This window comes from Temnothorax americanus, unplaced genomic scaffold (assembly GCF_048541705.1).
Source record: "Temnothorax americanus isolate GAGA-0224 unplaced genomic scaffold, ASM4854170v1 Scaffold16, whole genome shotgun sequence".
NCBI classification, from domain to species: domain Eukaryota; kingdom Metazoa; phylum Arthropoda; class Insecta; order Hymenoptera; family Formicidae; genus Temnothorax; species Temnothorax americanus.
In genome coordinates this window covers 1,408,426-1,433,283 of record NW_027509297.1, presented here as the reverse complement: position 1 = coordinate 1,433,283, position 24,858 = coordinate 1,408,426, and the positions used below count along the sequence as shown (strand labels likewise).

At 34.7% G+C, this 24,858-nt stretch overlaps 2 protein-coding genes and 1 long non-coding RNA gene across 7 annotated transcripts in view; 2 read left to right on the top strand and 1 right to left on the bottom strand.

Moving 5' to 3' along the window:
- Nucleotides 1-24,858, bottom strand: part of Notum (palmitoleoyl-protein carboxylesterase notum) — a 600,456-nt gene that overhangs the window by 119,266 nt on the left and 456,332 nt on the right. The gene's annotated exons all lie outside the window — the stretch shown is intronic.
- Kair1d (Kainate-type ionotropic glutamate receptor subunit 1D) overlaps nt 1-24,858 on the top strand; it is a 386,506-nt gene that overhangs the window by 132,405 nt on the left and 229,243 nt on the right. For 2 of the 5 annotated variants that reach the window (XM_077402626.1, XM_077402623.1), the window contains exon 1: nt 17,931-18,430. The exons of 1 other annotated variant lie outside the window; for it this stretch is intronic. The gene's annotated coding sequence lies outside the window, so the exon portion shown is untranslated. Of the gene's footprint in view, nt 1-17,930; nt 18,431-24,858 lie in introns of those variants that run through there. 2 more of the 5 variants (XM_077402628.1, XM_077402627.1) reach the window with 2 other exon arrangements.
- Nucleotides 4,355-8,331, top strand: LOC143895549 (uncharacterized). The gene is made up of 3 exons (XR_013256362.1): nt 4,355-6,528; nt 6,825-7,097; nt 7,936-8,331. It is a non-coding gene; the product is annotated as an uncharacterized LOC143895549 (long non-coding RNA).

Sequence of the window (24,858 nt, the reverse complement as noted above, 5' to 3'; positions counted from 1 at the left end):
CGCAACGAGATTTATGAAGCGTGATAGCACAGCCGACACCCGAGCCCGGAAAAGGCTGCCAGACGCGCGACTGGATTCGCCCGCTGGAATTTTTCCGCGTTTTCTGGGGTAACGTATACGTAGCGCGGATCTCGCTTCTCGCCTACAAAGTGACGAAGAGATTCTTCATGAGACGCGTTTTATCGCATCCCTCTCGTATGACGTTTCTCTAACGTTTGTCTCCGGCAAGGAGTTTTATTTTCCAGAAAAATCTTACTATTACGTGATTTAGTGTCATATTCAGCATTTCCTTTCTTTTTTGTCGGCAATGTCTATATCTCCTGTTATATATGTTCTGTGCTACATGATTGTACAATATATTATTTGACTAAAACTGTTTTGCGATAGTAATTATAATAGTCATTATATTGCAGGATAATGAGCTAAAAAATCCGCTACATTATTAAAATACCATTTAAATATTTAGCTTTTGAGCATAAAATACATCAATAGATCGTATCAATCGTGTTAGATCTTTTTTTTTGTTCTCTCGCTATGATAATGTATTTCTAAAGTTAATATGAACACTATGATTTTATTAATTTCCTTATACAATACTGATTATTAATTTTACTTGAATTAAAGTTTATATATTTCTCTCTTTCTCTTTCATCTCATAGTTATGTATGATTTGCAACTAGTCATATATAATATAATGTTCATAAATTTTGAAAATAGCTTTTTTATTTAAAAAAGAAAACAAATTTAGGGTGACATCAAAACTCAATACAGCATCGATATTCATATAATCGTAAAAATATTCGTGGTATTTTGCTTGACGCGCAAATTTTGACGCTGTAAATTAGAAGATACGACTAGAACGACATGAAAATGCACGATCGCATTTTTTATGCATCTTTCACCAGCTTGGAAGTTGGAAGCGCACGTTGTCCTCTTAAATCTTCTCTCCTAGGACGAATAGTAACATGAAATATTTTTTTCACGACTTATTACATACATTATATACATAGGTGTATACGAGGTTTTCGTGTGACACAGTCTCTTCTCGTTGGGTTAAACGAGTCGTATCGACAGAAACTCGAGTGTTTTTAAAACGTTGAAACATTCCCGTAGTCGCTCGTGGTCGTCGAACTGAAAGGGAAGATAAAGAAGGGGACAAATGCGAACGTCGGCGTGGAACAAAAGCTAAGAAAATTTACGGGGTAACACGAGAAAGAAAGGAGAGAAAAGAGAGAAGAGTAGCAACGAAAGAGTAGCAACTTGGGAGACGCGCAAAAAAGATTGCGATAGACGTTAAATAGAATTGACTCACGTAGGAAGTTGCGATCAGCGAATTCGGCCGTCCTTTTACTCAAATGGATTAGCGCAATTGTCTTGTTTTCTTTTCGTTTTATACCTAAGACACCTAAGTGATTCTAGGAGCATTCTTATACATAAAAACAGTAGAAAGTTACTAACCTTTTTGGTAGATAGATATAAAAAATTATAAAAATTTATTGATTCCGTAAATTAACGTTATTGATTCTCGATTGACCTCAAACAAGATGTGAAAAATAACGGAATAACTCAAAAAGAAGATAAAAAATTATAAATAATTAGTATACACAGTGATTGTAGTATAACTAATAGGCTGGATATTATAACTCTTTTCTAATTCAAAATAAAAAAATGGTGAAAAAAAAATTTTAATTTTTTAGTATAATTTACCATTTCATGTTTATATTTTTTATACAATGCACCAATGCACCAATGTGAACTGCATTAAAAAAAATTATACATTTTTTTAACGTAAATTAATTCTTTCCATTATTTTATGTATAAAATAATTAGGATAAGATAATCGAAAAACCAATACAAAATTATATATAAATATATACATATATATGTGCGTACATATGTATTATACATTAACAAATTATTTTTAGAATTAGATTATATTTATATGTGTATGGTATGTATTTGAAATGTTTGTAAATTCGCGATCTTGACACCTTTAATCATGATTTATTTCACAAAATGAAGAAAAATAATGACGTTTCTTATGGACACAGAACTATATAAAGGCTCGATTGAAATAATACTGCACCTATACTATGTAATATAAAACTCTCAGTTTTCAAACAAAGATTGTTAACGTCACATGATTTATACAACTCGATCTGTAATGCTTCAAGATTCAAAACACGTCCTACGTTCCGTTATAAACATCATTGTCTAGAAAAAACAGAAGGATAACTTTATAAAAATGAGTTTTGAAATGACAGCTAAACCGCGTATAAAGAAAAAATGAATATCGTTGGAAAAATAGAGCTTATCCCCTCGGACGGTTACGAAGAATCCCTCGCATTTTCATTCTCTCCCGAGAATGGCATAATCGACGATGTCGGCTAAGAGAATACCTTCTTTTTTTCCCCCGACAGAATCTAATGTAAATTGGAAAAAAATTTCGTTCGTGAAAAAAAATCTTCCTGCTGAAGAAAAAATTGCAACCGTCAACGAGCGCGCGCACGCGGAGTTTAAGTCGAGAAGCGTATAGGCGTGAGAGAGTTGACAGTAGTGCCCAGGAAAATTTATGGCCGAAATCGCGCAGCGAGAGAGTGGAATTGCTGGTGGAGCTGGTCGCATAGTAACGAAGATCTCGGTAGAATGGATAGAGTACGCGCCGCGAGGAGAGAGCCACGATGGATCGATGGATCGTCTCGTTTCCGCCTGCACCTGGGTACGCGGCGCGTTCCGCAATCTCGCAGAAAATTATTACCGATATTCGTAAACGCATCAGTATGTTTTTTTTTACACGACACATGGATCGAGGAACAAGGCATGCATCAAGATAAAAATGATTGAATTTTGTGTGCCGATAAGCGACAGAGAGGAACGATCTGCAATCGACACAGGATTCGATTTTTTGGAGTTGAGAAACCGGGATCGAACATCGCAAGCGGACTTTTCACGAAACTAAAAAAATGGAAAAGGATTCCGGTGCACTATTTTTTTTGTAACTCATATAATAAAAAATATAACAATATTTCTACAAATGCAAATTATTTTCATTTTTTCATATATTACATGATAATATATTGTTTATTTAATATGATAAAATTTTGTGTGTATAATAATTAAAAATAAATCGGCAAACACAAAATAGCGTTATCAAATAGCGTTGAAAAATATATTTGTACCGTTTCATAGAGTATAATTAAAATTTTTATTTTTATTTGTTTATTAATCCTATAATAATTTAAACTCTTCCACGCCAGTTTATGATGCAAAATTTCCTGAGAGATATTTAATTAAAACTTTTGCCCGCGTCACATCCAACGTATTGGAAATAATTCGAGATCAAATTAATTTTCGTCATCGGCTTAATTTTTCACCTGTCAATTATCTACGATAAACACGATATTGGCTCTAACGGCTGATTGATTACTATCAATTTCATCTATCTGCACACGAGTAACCGGGCGATTGATTCGTATTGTTCGTAGCGATCGTTGACTTTATGGCACGCCGACAATTTCCCCCCTAATTTCCGTTTACTTTCGAATGCCGGTTTGTAGGATATGTACACACGTGCCGCTGCCGAAATAGTCGACTCCAATCACACTAATTGGAGACTCGAGAATGTCTCCGTCGCATCGCGCACACAATATTATCCGCTATCTTCTTCCGTTCGCTCGATCGCTCTCTTTCCTTCGAAATCCCTTCTTGCCTATCGTGAAAATTGCCGACGTTGATTGCACGGATAGAGCACAAAGCTCAGTGAAGCGTGCGTCGAACTAATTGTAAGTGAAAATTAAAACTTTGTTAGCTTGTCGCCTACGTTGACTTTGCCTACCTATCCCCTGGAGCAGCTAAATATCACTCGATGAAAGCGCAGCTGAAATTGCAAAAGGAAACAAGCCGGGCGCCTGCATGAAACGGAGCGCTATTAGCGCGATAATTAATGGTCCTGCAGAAAGAAGGACGGGGAGATTGATAACCGTAATTAGAGAGACAATGAATGTACACGCGTTTTATTTTTACCAGCTACTTAATTTAACTTGATAAAATGTTCCGGCGACACGCTACTCGCGATGATAATTACGTGAGCTTGTTGCGTAATTATGAATTTTTTTAGCAACATTTTTTTTATTTAATAACTATATTACTGGGGAATATATATTTACGAGTCTCTCTAAAACGTATATAGTATATAATTGGTTAGGTTGATTTAATAATGTATCTAATATTTGTCTTTTTAACTTACTTACTTTTAATTTGTGAGTAAGATAAGTTCTACCCTACCATAAAATAAATGGAGACATTACGTATAAGTTAAAATCCTTTTCAATATAATGAATAATACAATTCACGGTATTATCAATTTTATTGATTGACCAATATTCAATATTTTCGCTATTGCAAGTCTAAAGAAATGTGTACTTCTATTTCTTCAGATAAATCTGATTTATATAATTTTAAAGAACATTTAATAATTAAGAAAATACTCAATTCTTCTTAAAAAGACTTGATTTACATTGTCCATTTTATTTTATTTTTTTCCTGAAGATCGAAGATACGTTTACAAAATTACTGTTATGCAAGTAGATGTAGTACATATATCGGTGTTTATTAGAAGGGAATACTGATAGCGTTTCGCAGATACGTATTAATGGTAACCACTCCAACTTCTTGTAAGTATCGTTAAATATACAACGCACATACGTTACACGATGTATATATTGCACATGTCCATACGTGTCTACGTACACGTTCATATCGAGAGAGCTGCATGAATATGGAAGCCAAAGCGAACGCGAAGTCAATCTCGACTTCGATATTCGCACGTCTTCTCGTTCATAATAACATTGAAGTTAGATCGCGAGCGATCTAACCGTTATTCGATTACTATCTGATCCAACATTTCTTATAAATCTTTCTTGAATTATTTTGAGACTTTGGAGCAATATTCGAAAAATTTTCAAGCAAGAAATATAATTCACGAGTTACGTAGAAGTGCAATAATACGCTTATAATATTTGGCAATTTAACACTTTTTACGACTATAGACACAATAGTGTCGAATCATTCAACAATAATGTAATGTTAAATTTTTACTGTTATATAAATTAGGTTATAAAATTAAATTATTAAATATTTTCAATGTAATTTTTTTTATTTTTAATAATATTTTTCTATTTCTTAAGTCTCGTATCTTATTGAACATTTTATTAAAGTGTTACAGATGTAAAAAATTAATTTTTACATTAATAATTTCAGAAAGTTTAGCATTAATAGAGCCTTTAAAAGTATTTGTAACATTGGAGAGGTAGAATTGAAAGCTAAAGAGATAAGAACGTAAATAAGTATATGAATAAATGATCCAACAACTCACGATATATCAGACCATCATTTGCCTCTTGACTTTATCACGTCGCGTGTAATACTGAAGGCAAGCATGCGGAATAGCTACAATGTAAATTCTGCATCAATCTCAATTTATATACATTTCTGTATTCCACTTTACATTAATCATTTGATAAAAAATGTGTTATTAATTATCTTTTTCATTCCTACATCGTATTACTTGTAAAAGCTGATCATATTTTTCTAAGTATTATGGTATAAAAAATGTTTTAAAACGTCGTAATATATAAATGCACGTAGACAGATTCAAATTTATAACATTTTTGAAGGATTTGCTACAGGTTACTGCAACAATGGCGAATATCTCATGAGAATAAGGTATATTCTTACCACCAAAAAGATGTAAAGATTAAACAAAAAACTTGCTAAAAGAAAATTCTCAGACAAATTCTCTTGTCGAAACAAATTTTTCCTGAAAGCACGAGTTGTGTTGACAGAAAGTCAACAATCTTTCTCGAAATTTCAATTGAAGTTTCTTTTTCTTATTAAATAGTCCAATCTCAATAAGCTTTAATTAACTCTGGGATCGTAGTTCAACGACAGAAGTTTGTGCATATCCGCCATGTTCATGATTCATTCGAAATAAGTTCGGCGAAGTAATGTAAGGATGGAATCGATAGAGAGCGACGAGATCGTTTATAATGGATTTATGGATCCTTTTTATTTCGGTCGCCCGGTTTCTGTGATTTTGTATCACCCGTATTTGCCCGGCTGGTGTATTATTTTCGTAAGAGAGTATCGAGTCGAATATTGTTAAAAATTCAAAGCGCAAGGGCGGATACCTTCGGGCTACAATTAACCGCGCGCTGTACTGCGAAAAATATCATGCTGCTTGGAAAAATATCGTGGGAGTTTAAATTCTGCTATAAACGGCCTAGAAAATGCCGTAATACGCCAGAACCTCCGTTTGTCTGCATGTCTCTTCTTCGTTATCGACACTCGCGTGACTGTTTTTAATTATTGCAACGTCTTGCTTTTATAATTCAGTTGTTGTGCTAATCGCGCTGCGTGTCATGCGTAAAATTTGCAGGACTATTTGCTCAGAAATATGTTCAATTTACAATTAAATCAATTAAATAATTAATAAGAATTAATTGAAAAATTCAGTTTCTAATTGAATTAGTAAGTATTCATTTTTATTCTAAAAATAGAACAATTCTGTGTCTAATCGCGTAAAAAATTAGTATAAAAACTAAATTATCTTAATTATTGCAATTTTTCTAATATGTAAAAAAATGTTTATATTATATCTGAAAAATGTAGGTATGTATTTAAAACGCCTGCTATACAAAATAAATATTTTTTCTAAATTAAGTTTCTAAACCAAATGTATCTTAAGAATACATAAGAGAATGTGTAAAAATAAAAAATCCATAAAGAACAAGCTTGGGTAACGATGACTTTTAATCTTACTTCAGTTTTCTTAGCGATAGAAGGTAGCGAAAAAGAAATTATTAAGGAGAATCAATTTATCTGATGCTGGAACATGAATTTTAAAATAAGTTTCGACGGACGTTGAAGAGGATGGAATATCCTTTGCGAGAAGAAGATGAAGGGTTCTTGCGCAAAACATAATCCGTTTAAAGTCCGTCCAAATCAAGAATTCAAGACACAGTACTTTAGATAGTACGTCCGTTGGTCAAAGTTTTCGAATTAGCAGAATTATTTCTGCAGTCATAAATGACTGGAATGTAATAAGTACAAAATTAAAGTAATTTACGATAAATAGATAGATATTTCTAAAGATATTTCAAAATTTGATTAATGTGTGTGTACAATGAATCTGTTTCATATCCTAAACTGATGTTAATGACATTACAACATTTTATTTAAGGACGTTCTCCGGTCCTTATACACTAGAGAAAATCGATTTTCTTAGGATTTTCTTGAAACTGTGAATATACGTTAATTTAGGTGTGCTTTATGCGTGGTATAAATTTCAGTACCTCTTCCGGGATAAAAAATCAAGATACTGATTCGAGCCTCAAAGTTTCAACTTTTACTAATGAAAAGGTTTTCCAGGCCAAACGGTAAGAGATACGAGGTTGGCCAAAAGGACCAAAGTTGCTCCTCTCGTCGAGTTCTATAAGGAAAAAATGCCAAAACTAAAAAAAATTAAAATTAATTTTTTTTTTGAAACTTTGAAGCTCAATATCTTTATTTTTTATCCCGGAAGAGGTACTGAAATTTATACCACGCATAAAGCACACCTAAATTAACGTATATTCACAGTTTCAAGAAAATCCTAAGAAAATCGATTTTCTCTAGTATAAGGATCGGAGAACGTCCTTAAATTTAAGAACAAAGATCTGCACTTTTTCGTAAGCGTCAAAATCAAATAAACTTTTATGCGGAAAATATATTTGATTTACTTTCTTTTCGTCGCAATTTATGAAGTTTCAAGATCTCATCTCTGATAAAAAATTTAAGTAACCCGTCATCATGAGTCATTGTTTCGTAAAACCGCGGAACAACGAATATATACACAATCACACACAAAGGATCGTAATTACAATTCGCTATTAACAGACTGAGACATCGGAAAACAGGTGATAACAGACACGACGAACCATCGGAAAGCAAAAGTTGCCGGCCTCGAAAGCCGGACCAGAGCAGCAAGTGGTCGTATTCTCAGCGGCGCGGCGGAGCAACTTTCTGCGTATAGCATGCCGAAGTTTCTCGATCCGTCAAAACTCCCGAGGAGTTACGGCAGCGTCCTTCGGGCTATTCCTGTTACCGGCTCCGTGAACTTTGCTTTGGAACAAAATTTCACAGACGACCCGATACTCGAAAACAAAACTACTCACCGACAGTTCGGAATTCTTTGCGTCATTCTATTCTCTAATTAATAAAAGCAGTAATTAATTTTGGTTTGCTGATGTTGGTTTAAATTAAGTTTTGCTGTTAAATTGAGTAGTATGATCAATGCTGTTTTAAATGCAGTGATGATTCTTTATCTTATATAGATATATAAGATTATATGTATATTTATGTAATTCATATATGTAGGTATACAGTATAAATTGAACCATGTTATATAAAATTAATCAACCTATCAATAACAGAGTTAGGCTCGGAATAACTTACTTTTTTTTTTGAATTATTATCTAAATGTAAAAAACATCAAATTAATTAATACAATTATTTTACGGAAGGCATACCGTGTTAATTTTTGACGATGAAAATAAGTTAAAATATGTTCTACTAAGTTTTGTTACAAGTTCGCCACGATTATACACTCATAAAATATTTAACAACGCGATTATACACTCACTTTATATACCGATAATAACATTACAAACTTAGATAACTAACATAACTTGACTTTATAGCGTTATCAATGACGAGTTTATCTTTTGTTTCTTCAAATGTTACGATAAGTACGCGAGTCTCATGAACTACATATACGAAAAGTTAATCGAGATAGAATATGAAGTCTGGAAATTTTGTTGCGCGAAACTTTAGAATCTTTGATAACCATTTGGACCGATTATCTATTTCTTTCATTTTCAATCAATAACTGCTTTTATAAATAATATTAAGATTTTTGTTATATTGTAAGAAATATTGCAATGAGAGAAAAAAAAGCTGAATGAAAAGCTGCATAAACTAAAAACGAATTTTGCATGGAATAACTAATTTTTAAAAAAATAAAATATGTGTATGATTTTGAGTTATGTATGTATATAATGTACATATAAAAGATAATTAATTATATCAACTAAACGATTTTTTATTTTACTTGTGTAGAATATAAATACAAATTTTTAACAAAATTGTACTGATAATAATCACTTAATTTAAAACATAATTGTGAGAGGTAAATATTTTAACATTTAATTGTAATTAATATTTTGTCCAAATCCTTTCCCATATCAGGTTCATATCTCTGCATGCGAATTACACACAAACTGAGTTCGTTAATTAAAATTTTACCGAATGATTTTAGTGGATTAATAAACATGAAGCATTTATTGATGATGCATGATATTTTATCGATAATCAGTATCATTCAATTCCGTGCGCGTGCAATGCATTATGTATCAAGATAATATCAATAATTTTTTACGTTACCGACGTTCACAGTTTATTTGAAAATTAAGGAACGAATATATATATAGGAACAGAGAAGCACCGGTTCGTACAAAAATGTTCTCTTTCCATAATTTTATACATCCTGTTCGGGATAATATCACATTATTAAAAGTAAAACGATATCTTCGTTTTACGGCGAGATTCCTCTATATATATACATATATATATCGCCCTTTTAACTACTTCTTTAAAATAATATCGAAACTCTATCAGCAGTCGAATAAAAACGGAGATCGAGCGAACCGCTGATTCTAACAGATCGCTATCGTTAAAGTTTACTCTTCTACCCGAAATATCCCCGACCGAAATCTGATTGTCGAGAATAGGCCGAGCCGTATTCGCGATCTAATAGTAGATTCGAGGCCACGATCGTTGAACTTTCCACTTCTGCCAAACTTTGGCGACCCTATATACGCGGATTCTCCTCGCATCTCCCGCACCTCCTAAGAGCTGTATCTTTTTCTATTTCCACCTTTCCAACTTTCTTCTTGTGAAATTGAATTGCCGCAAAATCGGTTTTGACTCCAAATTGCGCATCGTGAAATCTTAGAATCTGTGCTCATTTAACGGTTTTGACCTATCCATTGTTCCCGAGCCCTTGCACATCGGAAAGTATCGATACAATATATGATTTTTGTTTAATAACTTCCGCGGTTACATTGTACGCTAAGATCTCCGAGAATTGTTAGAAAGGAGGAAATTATCTGTTTGTTAAGCAATGTTGGGAGAAATGAAAAATTGAGTTTCTGGATTTCGAAGATTGTATATAATCAAACAGCCAAAAAAAAGAAAGGATTAACTCCAAAGAATCATATTATACTTATAAGTAATAATGTGGTTCATAAAAAATTAGTATAATCAGTAGAAATATATTTTAATATAATGACCCCATAATTTTGCAGGAATGCTTGATAATAATTTTATATGAAATAATAATTAATAAATAATAATTAAATATAATTGTAATAAAATAATAAATAATTAAAATTATAACATCACATGATGCTTTGTTTTAAAAAAATATCATTATTTACCATATTATTAAGATTGTCAATGATTATACGAATATCTCAGTGATATCCCTATAATTACTCGGAATATATTCAAAATTCCAACGTTTATGTTATATACCACAGATGACAAGATATATATTTATATTTAATAATTATTAGATTCTATATATATATCTCCTTAGTAGGTAGTTACGAACTACAGAACTACACTAACGATAGTTTTTAATATTTCTTTTGTATAACTAGTATTATTTTTTCCAATTTTTTGTTTCTTGTAGGCAGAATTACACAAATTACACGTACCGTGACCACATAAATCGTGTAGAACGTGACAACGTGGGACGTATTCGCCGTTATTTCCAAGTCTATTTTATATCTTCTTCATAAAACACTACTGGTGTCGCACTGGTCGTCCCTTTTTGGAGTTACATCGACGCTCTACGTGTCTCATAAAAAAACGATAAACTCGAGTGCTCCCAGGTAGGAGGATAATCGCATTGTCGTGAGATTCGCGGATACGTTCCACAGGTAGAGAACGATGGTGACGGTGCAGTCGTACCCCATGGCTCACGTGGCTGTTAACGTCTCGTAACAAATTATATATTATACGGTTACGCAGGAACGTAAACCGTTGTGCGGAGAGGTGCAAACATTCGGTGATCAAGCGTGGTACCGCCGTAAACTTTTTACTCGAGATGAAGGAAAATAAAAACGTCGGCGCACAAAAGAAGATCGAGGCGACGAGATACGGCGCGCAAGAGATATGTGACTGGACTCGCTCAGCAAGTTCTAAAAGTCAAGATAAGCAATGAAATCGATAGACTTTCTTTCCGTTAGAATCTAGTTTTAAAGGCACCTGGTAGACATCCGCTTCCCGTTTGCCATCACACACTTCGAGAAACGTTTCTCCGACATTAACTCCTCTCAATATCTTCAATAGAAACTTCATCACTTATTTTAAGATATATCTCAGCAAACGTTATCGAATACTTGCAGTAGTAGACAAATTAATAAATCTCTGCTCTTTCTCTCTTAAAGATGTTTAACTTTCGCCGCTTACATAACAGATCTCTTACGCATATTACTTTAAATATTTTTATTGCGTATTTAATTATAATTTTTTTTTTAATTTACCTCTTCTTATTATTATTCAAGAAAAATGTACGATTTCACATTATAGGACATTATGTGTACATAGTACAACTATATACCCATCAGAAATTCTTCACTTCTTTGCCTTAATGTTTGTGCATGACTTGAAAGGTTGCTACATTGTAAACCACCATATATTTCGCGCTATCTTAAAGTACTTCAAGTACTTGTAGGTCAATGTCGCTTACAACTTTTAATGGACATATTGCTGCAAAATTTACCGCGGCTTCCAAATTTTATTTGGAATGAAGTTTTCGATGCATGACTGCAATTTTCATGGTTCTGGTTGTGTCTACTGCTGAGGGAACGTTCGAACCCCGTGAACCAAAGAAAAAGAGCAAAGTTTTGCTTTCTCACGTCACCAAATGGGGCAACCTTCTCCCTAATTCGCCGCGTTATTACATATTCCTGTTCTTTTTCCGCGAATTTATGGGCGTTTGCGGCATAAATTCACGGGCAATTCAACGGCGAAGGGATGTTTGAACGTGATATTCTGGGGTGACTTTTGCATAAAAGTCAAGCTTGCTGCTACGCGCTGTCATTTTTCACTACAGTCGTTCACCCTATTGTTGTGTCGGCCTCACTGTGCATGCCTTTTTTGCATATATTCCGACGTAGCGATATGGTGATTGATAGAAGGTACATGTACATAGGATGCTATATCACGGTCGGGTGTCTTCTTAGCCGCAGATATTAGAGACTTAGAAAAATTCTTTCATCTCTTCAAGCTTTAACAATATTTGCTGGTTTAATATTTAAAATTATTATTATTTGTATATTTTGTGTATTTATTATTATTTGTATTATTTTTGTATATTTTATTGTTACGAGATTGCGTATCTATTGTGAGATTTATATATTATATATGAGATATTTTTCATCTTTCAGTGGAATGAATATCAGTGAATAGTGAATACGTGTTCATAGAATGTAAATAATATTTAGTAATAAAAACGAAAAATGAATAGCAATTAAATTGTATGGAGTGAGATTTATGTAAGAAATTGGATCTTGTTTTTTATCAATTTCGAATTTTATCTTAACAATAATATATTTAAAATATTGAAAATCAAGGTATATTATATAAATCTTAATGAATAAAATTTGTACCATGAAAAAATAAGTTCAAACTTAATTATTGCCGTGAGTAAATAACTGATTTCCAGGAAAAATGGCATCTTGTATACGCAATACGTAATCGAAAGCAGCATTTATGACGCGATCGATAGTTTAATGAAATATAAGCAAGTTTTTTTTAATTCTTTCTTTATTCAAAGTATAGAGAAAGCATTTTTTCAATTTTTTTAACACTTTTATTAATAGACGATGGTATAATCTGGCATGTGTTACGTTTATACAACGTATTAAAAAATGTGACGGCGTCGTTGATTATGAAATGCACAATTTCGTAACAAATATATTTGATTATTTTAACATTTTTTGTATCATATTGTATCACATCATATCTAAACAATTTTAGAATGCACAAATTTTAATTGTTACATATTGATATAATTTCACAGGAAACGCGCTAACATCTTTTTTCTCTGCTTACATTACCACCCCATTTTCGCCCGATGATGCTCGGAATCTTCGGACCATTTCCCTTCTGTCGCGATCTTTCAGATTTATTGGTACCTAAGCAGCCAACCTGAAATTTTATGAGGGTGATCGTACAACCATTGACCATACTTTTTGTTTCTGTGCAACGACTCGGCATAGAATAAGAAGATCCGTATATAAATCATGCAAACATATGTTTGCTTTCTCCTGCCGATAGATTTGACAATATAACTTAGTTGGACATAACTAACAATTAGTTAGGTAATTATGATCAACGCGAAAAAAATGAATATTGTTAACATTCTCTCTTTGATTCTACGAGTGTCCGTAATTTTTTAAATAATTTGTGGAAAATATTTGCAGATTATTTTAATTGCGTTATTTTATTCACTATCGTCGTTATTACATTAAAAAACACGAATTTTTTAAATGTTAAATTTATAGAATTACATTGAAATGAGGTACTTCTTATCGTGCATACTACTTCTTATCGTGCTACTTTTTATCGTTCTTGAATATGTAAAATGATGTGTAAAGTACAAGTTCAAATTATGGTAATTTGATTAACTTTCCAGAAACTATGTGCTGCGTGATGCTATCAAAGTCGCGTAAAGCCAGTAGCTTCGGTTTTCATTTTTATATATATATTCCAGTATTTTTATTCCAATATGAAAGGCGCAGCAACGCAGTCATTTGGTATCGACTTTAAAGAATTTTTTTGCGGCAGACGGTTTTTTGACCCTTGCTCTCGTCCAATGAGGAGTAAATACGGAAATCAAGTTAGAGCGTAACGCGTTTCAGACTGGTTGACTGCATCTCCCGGTCATGTCCAGCCAGCCGTCGTGTAACAATTTGTAGTTTTCACACAGCGCGCAGCGGCGCGCGTTGCACTCTTCCCGTTTCCCCGACTAATATAACGAATGCGACAGATTTCGCGACTCTCCACTAACTGCACTCTCGCGCAAATTTTGAAGATAGCATTACGACTTCGTACGAAATTTAAAGGATCTCTCTCACATTCTCTGGCGCGTTATGGCATAAAGTGCGTAAAAATACGAAACATTATCTCGTCACGTATAAAATTTCACATTTGGATGACAACAAGATTGTGCAAAAATCAAATAATATTAGAGAATTATATATATACGTTAGCGGAAACTGGTCATACGCGGCTGTTAACACTGTAATGTAAAAAATATCGAGAAATATATTATTTAAAGAAATGAAATATTAGAGATATGTTATAATTATTATAAAGTCTGCTGTCAAACGAGTGTACGCTATTAAAACTTGAAAAGATATATCGGTACATGGATATATGCTAGATACATACGATCTTTTTCGGCAGCAATATTTTATTCCTTTTCTCTAGCGCGATAATCTGCAGCGCTTGATGGTATTAGAGCACTCAACTGTGACATATCGACAGGTTGACTTGTGCCAATATCATGCCAGAGAAAACTCTTGAAAACTACGAGAATGACAGTAATCGTTAGATATCTCGTGAAAATGCGGTTGATATATATTTCGAATATGCAAGATTTCCATTAGTCCCTTAAACCTTCAGTCAAAATTCTACGTTCAAACTGACGTTTTTTTTTTAGCAGCGTTATTTCCCGAGAGTCACGACAAAAATATCATAGTGGAAAATCGTCCTCCATCGATGACGAGGAGGCTCTCTGTCACTGGCAAAACACAATGTCGATTGCAAACTCAGTTAAATCTAGATCCCAGTTTTCTCTTTTCTTCGTCGGACAATGCGCGCTAAGGAGCAGTTTAATTTTTTATGCTTCTAATAGTTTAACTGCTTTCGGCAAGCCGGGAAACTCGAGGTACATCGCGTGATAAACTTCTTCCATTTTCACGCGCGGTGATAAACAGAAAATTTGAAACCTTATAATTATACTTTTACGACTTTCGCGGTACTTGAAACCTGCTTTATTCTGCGTGACGTTTCGCTTCATTACGACCGGCTGTAACGACAAATGTAAAATGTAAAATTTACACACGTCGCAAAATTCACTGTTATCATGCATTAATTATTTCCTCCGCTGTCAAAGATTCACTAAAGAAGAGTTTTTCGAAAACTCTGTTTTTCTTTCTGCTTATACATGTACGGCGTACAAACATTTAGCGTAATATTTTGTGTATAATTTCAGCAATAATTTTGTAGAAAAACAAAAAATCAACTAAAACGTATAAATTATCTTTTTTAAATGGCGTATGATTCTCCACGATCTTTCTATACTGTTCGCAATTTTACAGTTATGCGGTCGTTTAAAGTGAATTACGGATTTCAACATCAGATTCACGTTGCACCAATAATGGCTTCAAAAATTGCTCGATCGTGATTTTTGCACGGGATGCAAAAAATTGTACTTTTTCGAGGTGGATTATTGAAAATCTACTAGATTAGCAGAAATTCTGACATTTTATTTCCGGTATTTCTCATCTACAACGGCATACTACGAAATTTACTCCAACCGCGAAGTTCCGTTAGCGTCAAATGCGCGTTTTTCTTTATTGGAAAATAATATCGGAAATTTGCGCGCATGCCGTCTTTACGTCACGAATTCCGTTCCTTTTGCAACTCGCGATTTCTCTCCTTCGGTTAGAGACGAATTTATTCAATCGCGAAGTGTACATTAGCGTCAAATACCTACCATGGAAATAATACCGTAAATTCGCGTGTCACCTTAACTCCGCGCGTTTCAAGTTCTATTTCCTGTTTTTTAACCTCCGAGTTTCTTCGTTAGAAATAGCATAAATTGGAATTTACCCCATCGCGAAAATTCAGCCGGCGCGGCGTCAAATGTAAGCTCAGAAATAATAGCGTTACGGTTTAACTCGGTTTTTCTACTTTTTTATTCCATTGATAAGCTAAGAAAATTTCTTTCGTCTGTAACGATATACTCCGGAATTTACTTTGCCGCGAAACTTCTTTTAGCGTTAAATGCGCGCTGAAAATAATATTCGAAATTTGCGTTTTAGTATTCTTACTTATTTTGCTTTTTATACCAGTTGCCAAGTTTGCATTTCTTTTGCTGCTACAGTAATATACTTTAGAAAATCTTTCTTTACTACAAAGATTACATTATTATCAGTTCACCCAACGATTGTCGCAATGTATTAATTAAAGTATATACATATATATAGATATATGCTTCAAAATCGAGATTAAAAAATTAATTGTCTAATGTATTATGTTTACAGATAAAGTTTTGGCTATTATATTATATCGGTACCTATCATACGATATGAAAAAAAATCACGCATCTTATTGATATCATGCAGGATTACTTTAATTATATATATACTTGATTCTCTCGGCAAAACGCCGAGTCAAATTATATATTCAACCTACTATCTCTCTCTTTTTCTCTTTCTCCCCTTCTCTTTCTGCTAATTAAATCCTGATTTATACATACAATATTATGATTCCTTAATTAATTTCTCTATATAATCACTCATCCGTAAAATACCATCACGCTTTACGTTAAATGCGATAGGCTCTCTGATTCTCACGTTTAACTTGCTTATAACCCCGCTAACACGGAGACCAGGGATTTAATGCAAATGTGTCATGAAAATCAAGCAACCATATGTAACACTAATACATGATGCGAATACAGAGATCGATATACGTATAATCGTGTTTAGGTTCTCTCGCAAGCATATAATCGGAAAGCGCGCGTCGCGATATACGGGAGTGAATCGCTCAGATTCTGTGATTCTCTCTCGTGAGCATATAATCGGAAAATCCGCCATAGCGCAGGAAGAGAGAAGGAGAATTCTAAGGGCTACTTTCCCTTTCTCTTTGCAGATGAATACGCTCGATATATCTATTCTAGTATTTCCGTATAATATGTAGGACATCCAGATAGCAGAAATTTAATACTGGACTTTTTGCAAACTTTATAATATGTATGTTGGATAATGCGTACGTTGAAATTCAAAATCAACATACATTCATAAATATAAGTTTGAAAACAAGTTTTGTATAAATATGTACGGTATAATGGAAGTTTCTTTAATCAAAAGATATGAGAGAAGTTTCATATGTTTTAACAAAATTATTTTTTTAAAAATTCGGTGCAAGGAATATTACCTCTGGTGTTACCGTATTTTATATTCTTCCTGTTTAAAAAAATCATGAATACATTGGATTGATGTTATTGAAAAAATAATTTTGTTGATCAGGATTACTTTGTTTTTTTTTCTCTACCCAATCACGTTATAGAAAGAACGTTATTGTTACTGATCGCAATATTGACGTTTAATTCACTTCCGGCGCGTTCGCTCGCAACATATTAAGCTACTTGCGAGCTTATTCCTGTCGATAAATGCAGGCCGATCCATTAACAATCCAATTTCTCACGCCTCAAGGAAAGAACTCTATAAGGAATTAACCCGCCGACAAACTGTCTTCTTTTCTCTCCTTACGACCCTCTTCAGCCTTTAATTTCCACGGCGGTCCAGGCGGTACGAGCGCGATTCGCAGTCTCCGCTCGAACGAGGCAAATGGAACGCGGAGGGCCTCTCCCGTAGGATCGATAGAATAGTGGGGGGATAGCTCTACCGGGCGGTCGAGGGAAAGAGGACGATGTTGGGCGGTTGAAGCGAGATGAAACGACGTGGAGCCGAGGTCGCAGGGGGTGGAAGAGATGAGGGCGCTCCGGCGCGGCGGCTTTCGCGTCGCGCCATGGTTGCTGCGAGCAGCGTCGGCGTCGGCGTCGTCGTCGCGGTGGCCGTCCTCGTCGCCGGCGAAAGCGGCCGCCACCAGATCGTACACGCAGCAGCGGCCAAAGGCAGTCTCCGGCTCCGGCGCTCGGTCCAGTTCGCCTACCGCCGTCGCTCGGTTAAGTACGTAACCGTCAGTGCCGGTGACGTCGCGACGCACGTCGTTTCGTGTCATTACGTATCCGCGTATCCATCAGTGACGTTTTACTGCCTCGCGGGACTGAACCACGCGGGTGATGCATGGTCCGTAACGCGCGATAACCTCCGGACATCTCGCCCTCAGAATTCATGATCGATGGATGGGTAACAAAACTCTTTCCCGTCGCGAGCGTCAAGTTCGTTGAACCGGTAACTTGGAAACGAAGAAAAAGGTGCGAGGAAACAACGGGGTGAAGGATCTCTCCACGAAAGAGTAGTGATAGCCGCCGGAATCGAGATCGACATCGACCTGGCCCAAAAAGGTACAGGGACTTGTTGTTTGAAAGTGCGAGTGTGTCCGTAGATATTCGCGAGATGTTCTACTTGCGTTTAGGCAATTGGAGTGTCTAATTTGCGACGTGATATTTCTACTGGTTAGGAAACTAGAGCGCACATACAAAAGAAATGCAAGAGATTCATTTTCCGAAAGTGCGATAGTGTCCACTCTCTTACCGTTAATTTAATACAATGCCCTACTTGCGCCTGGAAACTTGCGAGGTCTGTTTCGTTCTTCTACTATCTACGAGGATCTCTTAGAGAGATATGTTCAAATTGTTTTTTTGTTTTAATCCAAGAATGTGAGGTAGTTCGTGCGTTTCTCTATATACTTGCATCCAGGAATGTCTGACATATTACACGATCTTACTACTTGTTTCTAGAGTAATAAAGAAATAGCTATAAAGCTATTTTTTCTGAAGATGGGAGATTGTTAATAGATTAATCTATGTGTTTTTTATTATTTATATTACAGAAGCTATTATATCTGACATGTTGTTTAAATATACTGATATAAACAAAACTTCTACAGTTTTGCTTTTAATACAATTCGAACGTCATCTTACGTTCGCGTCATTCTTCATTTATACATTTAGAAATGTAACACATCTAATTTGTTAAATAATACTTCTTACTGCTGTTTTTAAGCTGATTGATTCGTAAAACTATATATAAAGTGTTAGTTTTAAGAAAATACCAGACTATCTCAATTAATCTTTTGAATTCGTATATATATTTTATCACATCTACGAAATTTTCGCGTCTGATTTCTATCGCGTGTTTCTACTGACCCAGAAATATATGGAGGCAATCGAAATTTTTAAGAACGTGAGAGTGCTAATCCCTCAGAATTGCGACGTAATCTTCCACTTGTACCATAAGGTTCTTGTCAAGTCTGATCAGTTTGTGGTATTTCTACTAGCTCGGAGATCGACAGTTTCCCAGATAGAATGCGCGAGCGAAGTTGGTGTCTACGAAAGCGGGTAGGATTCGAGAGACGTGAAAGGGACGAAAGTTTTCGATTTACGATTGAAGCTTTGGCGCCGAACGGAACTTGCTCATTGTAAATTCCTTTTGTTTCGTAGGATCGCGCACCTGGAAATAGCCTTTGCTCTCTCGAAGTGTATTCACAATTCCCAGCGCACTTGCGTGTGTCGACACCCGCGGTGTGTGCTCGCAGGTGTACTTGTTCTCAAAGAGATAAGGTTAAAGAATATTTTCTAAGATCAACTTTTATTCATACGCGCAAGACCGAATATTTTATATCTGCTTTTATTGCAACTCCAGTCTCTTAAAGTAAAACAATTTTGAACATAGTCATCGCATGATATTTGAATATTACTCATCGAATAGTTCCTAACAAATCTTCGTTTTTTTCCATAAATTCTATGGATTATTGAAAACTATTAATCGCAACATTTTTAAAACTTTAAAGCATATAAGCCACAAGAATCCAGACAGCTAACAAAACCTTCTCCTCGATCAACTTTTGTTAAAGTTCACTTTAACAGAATATTAATCTGAGGCTTAGTAGCCAGAATACGTAATGCCAAAAATTTCAAAGTTGCAAAGAAAGATATTGCGTGGAGCTAAACTTTTCGTCGAGGAAAAATTGCCGTTAAATTCATCGGAGGATACGGTTTTGGAGTTTGATGCAAATTTTGTGAAACGCCCCGTAGTATTACATAGGAGGTGAACGCTCTCTCCCTCAGTACTGTCCTATATTTGCGTCTCGCTCAACGAAGACGGCGAAGCGACGCTTCAGAAAAAACCAAAGCGCGGATTAACGCGGATCGACGTGTACTCGAAGCCTCTCGCATAAATAAGTCGCATTTCGCGCGCATACCAGTTCGAAGCCATTATCATCTGCGCGCGGAAAACACGACGCCGTTGCCCTCGATTTATTATCCTCGTTCACTCCGCCGTGCCGGCGAGCCGCGGAAACGATGAGGACAATGCCAAAAGTTCGCGAAAATGCCAAAACTCGCCGCGTCCGGTCCCCATTTCCTTTCGCGCGAGCATGCGAGCGCGACTCGGTCGTTGAATTCGCCGGACCGCTTTGCATTCCAATGAATATTAATCGAATGCAATTATTAAACGCAAATTGGAACTCAAATAGCGACCATTTCGTCATCCCTTTTCCCGCCCTACCCCACTAGAATTGGCCTGGATGTCCGGCTTCATTCGCACGCATCTGTCTATCTATCTGCGTGCGAATTTGATTTGAGGAGCCACAAATTCGTATGAACAAATCCCTTGGTATCATCAAGATTTTCCAAATCAAACACCCGAGTCTCGAGCCTTAAGGGAATGCCTTGCTTCCTCCATTTCTTCTCTTTTTTGACGAAACTCTTAAACGCGTCAGTGAAATCGCTTAAGGAATTTTAACAGCGACGACTGGTTTGTTCAGGATGGAGCTAATTTCTATAACGATCATTAATTCAAGCAGGATATGACCGTAAAAGGAAAATTCATATTTTCTTATCGTACGCAACCTACATTTTAAAATAGAAAAATATTTCTAATCAAAATTTCTACGGCTCGTCGTAGCGATTTAAAATTTCATTAGTCGAATCGTCGCATAGATTCGTAATTGAATCTGCGAGAAAAAAGATTTCCTATTGCAATGTGCTTATTAGGATTATTATCAGCGAATTACGGTTCAATTTTCCAATAATTATTATTATCATCATTCGCATCGATTAAATCGCCCGTTCGATTAAAATGCATTAGCAAAGCAAATTTTATTGCGCTCCGCAACCTATTTAGGCTACGATCAACAAGTGACGATGGCAGTAATTTATGCATCTATAGATAGATTTTTCAATTTCTTGGTTTGTGAATGAATATAAAAGAGAACATTTTCTTTAACTTATGTTATTTATATTAATTACACTTGCACATAAGTATCTATATTTCTCTATTAAATTGTATTAAAAAATAGAATAAAATTGATAAAAAATTGATAAAATTGAAATTAAATTGTAAAATAATCCCAACATATTAATTGACATTAATTTTTTTTATATAATTAATAAAAATAAAAGTATAAACTTCATTTATTCCTCTCTTATAAAAGTTCTATCGTTACTTTTCGAAATAAGTATCCTCTAGGATGGAAATAATTTTATATTAATATTTGCCTCAATGTTACATCGAATATCCATCTATTATATTCTATACCTTGTGCAATAATTTCGCTATTTAAATTATTGCAGAAATGTGCGGATTAATATGCAAATTTTTCACGTGAATAATTGATTTTTTTTTTCAGTACAACTTATTGATCCATTTCGTTGCTAAGATACAGACAAAAATTGGCGTTTAGATATATCAGTCACACGTAAATTATGTTTGCATCGACTTCTCGCAAAAATGATTCGTACTTGTTATTAAATTCGAAATCTCGATTTATTTGCATCCGGTGGGGGGCATCAAGAGCACGAGATGGCAATATCAATTAACATCAGATTAATTAGTCACGGGGACGAACTGACTATCTTCCACGACAGGCTAAGACAGTCAACTTGAAATTTAACTTGCGCATCGCATCATGGCTTCAACGTTGCCGACGTGAACTACTCGCGTTAAGATGGATTGCGCTAATGGATTAACGTTCTTACGACGCGTTTTATTTGTGTGCGTGCTTCATTAACGAGATTAAAAATCTAATCAACAAACTTTCCGAAAAGTAGATAAAATTTGAAAACACTTAAGGTGGTCCTTTCGTGCAATGAGAACAAGTATTAGATAGGTACCTAAATTTGATATATGTTAAATATACAGTGATAAGGGGCATGTGTACGAAAAATCAAGTGAGGTTACCGACACTTTACAAGAAATAAGTCATTCTAAATGTGCGTTCGCGGAGCGTGCCATTGTCATTCTATCCTTGTTTACATCTAATGAACGAGAAAGATAGAACGATGCAAATCGCCACGTCCGAGGTTTTCAACAATACATGTGTACTTAGCGATCAGATAAATACATTATTCATGTCTTAAAATATTCCCTGAAGTTTCCGGATTTCGTACATACCTTGAAAATAAGGGCTTACCGAATGTTTTGCTCTGATATAGAAGGTTAAATAAGTAGTGGATCCACGCGCATATTGCTTTACTCGTACTGTCATGCTTGACCTAACCTAAATCGAGTCCAACCGCACTATTATTGTGATATTTTTTTAATTAATAAATAATTTAAATCGTGTGTGTAAAATCATGTTATATTATTATAATTATTGGGATGTTGTGTAATGTTTGTCAATATGTTTGTTTTCAATTACCTCATCATGACGGACTGTTACTTGACTAGCTGGGTCCGCGAAAGGACCACCTTAATCCTCCAAGATCGTCATAAATATGCGAAAAACCAATCGCGCGGCGGCGACTCAAGAGTCAAATATATATTCAAACAAATGCAGCAGTATGATTTATTGTTAGTGGAATCTATTGTATCTATCTTGTTTTACATTTTTCCGCTTTAGTCCGTTGGAACTTCGTTTAATCGACTGGACACGCGCGAAACCTGAAACGCTTACAACACTATATGCAATCGATACTTTACATTTGTCGTTGTAAGAAACATTACCAAATCAGTCGCCTTTCACTATATCCCATTTTATTTTGTGGGATTTGCACACACATAGGATTCGTGAATGCGAACGCATGTATCATGAGCGCAATTGAAGCGATCTCTATATGGATTTCAATCGCGGCCGCGATTTTATTTCTTAATACGATTTTTTTTATTTCAAATATACTATTGTTTATATACTTTATCGGAATTGTACGTGCTATTATTTGCTCTGAAGCGATTATACGAATGCATAAGTATCTTGCAATTAAAAACAATTTAGCAAAATTGGCGTATTTGCTCGGAAATCAACACAATAAAATATAATTTATTATAAATAATATAAATTGTATTGTTAATATTTATAGAAACAAATATTTCTCTCGATATTAATCGACATACAAAAAGAGAAAGAAGATAAAGATATTATAAAAAAATTAAATAAATACTGTAATCATTAAAAGTACAGTTTATTATTTCCTATTGTTGTATTTTTTATTATTTCTTTTATCACACTTTAATTTCAATTTTTTTCTTTATTATTATCGTTCTCAATGTTAGAAATCTAATTAACTAACTATGAAAATTACATCAGAAAAAACTCGAATTATTATTACAACAGTCTTATTATATTTTCTTATATTTTTTAGAGCATAATTTTATATTTACTAAATTAATTTTGCCAAGCTTAAAAATAAATTGTAATAAGAAATGCAGTTCTAATTAATTTATGCATTAAAACATTTTTTTTTATTATTAAAACGCTTAAGGTAGTGCGAATCAATCTTCCAAGAATTAATAATGTAATATTGTCGTTCGTACACAGATCCAATGACATTTAGTCACAAGAGAGAAAGAGGTTTTAAATACACGTGAAAAGGGCAAAAACTGGGGCTTGGCCTCGGAGGATTAGAGATACATGTCAGAGAAATTAGTATTCCATAGTGACGTTTAACGAAGCTTGCCAGGCAACCTTATTATTTCTCCTTTTTCTTCTTTGAGAACATCGGAGCGATCATCCATCGTGGCTGTTTATTTCACGTCACGCCTCATATTAACGGGCCATTTGAGTCTTACATCCGCCTTTCATTATTCTGATAACGCAACGTTTACATTGTCACGCAATCGCGAGTGCAAGACGCGTGTCTGCTCATGGAAATTAAACAAGGAAAACAGACTTTTGCTCGAGGTAGCGATATATTATTAAACAGAATTTACTCGCGTGTATTTTGCATAAGTGTAATGCCGCACCGTTTTGATTGTTGTAAAGTCAGCGGGTTCTGCATAATTAAATTTACTATTGCAAAGTGATAATAGAACTAATACAGCGCAGCTGAGAGAACATACGGTCGCGATAAACGCGTATTTCAAGCCGTGCTCTAATCAATGTTTGTCCTGCGCCAAGGTTCAAATGCAGAAGTCATATTTTACACTCGCATCTGTGCAAACTGACTTTGTCAAGTTGCATATCGCCGCCGTGAGCGCGTTTCATGTCATGCTTGACGTTAACAAGACGTTTGTGTCTGTCACGAGTATCATCATTGCACTTCAGGCAGATTTATCCGACGAGGCAACGTTTACACTTCCCTGACAGCGTAAGATGACGTTTAGAGTTGCATTTGACGAGGAAAATTGATTAATTCATTAGTGTTAAATTTGTATACGTAAATATGTCTATATAAAAGCTATATAAAACTGTTAAATATCTCGGTTAAAAAGTAGTGGACATTACAAAGAAACAATTTATTCACAAAATTTTAATAAGTCCATCACAAGCTCCGACGGAAAAGTTAAAATGATCTTTCTTTCAGCTTTTGCAGCATTGTCGGATGTTTACGAT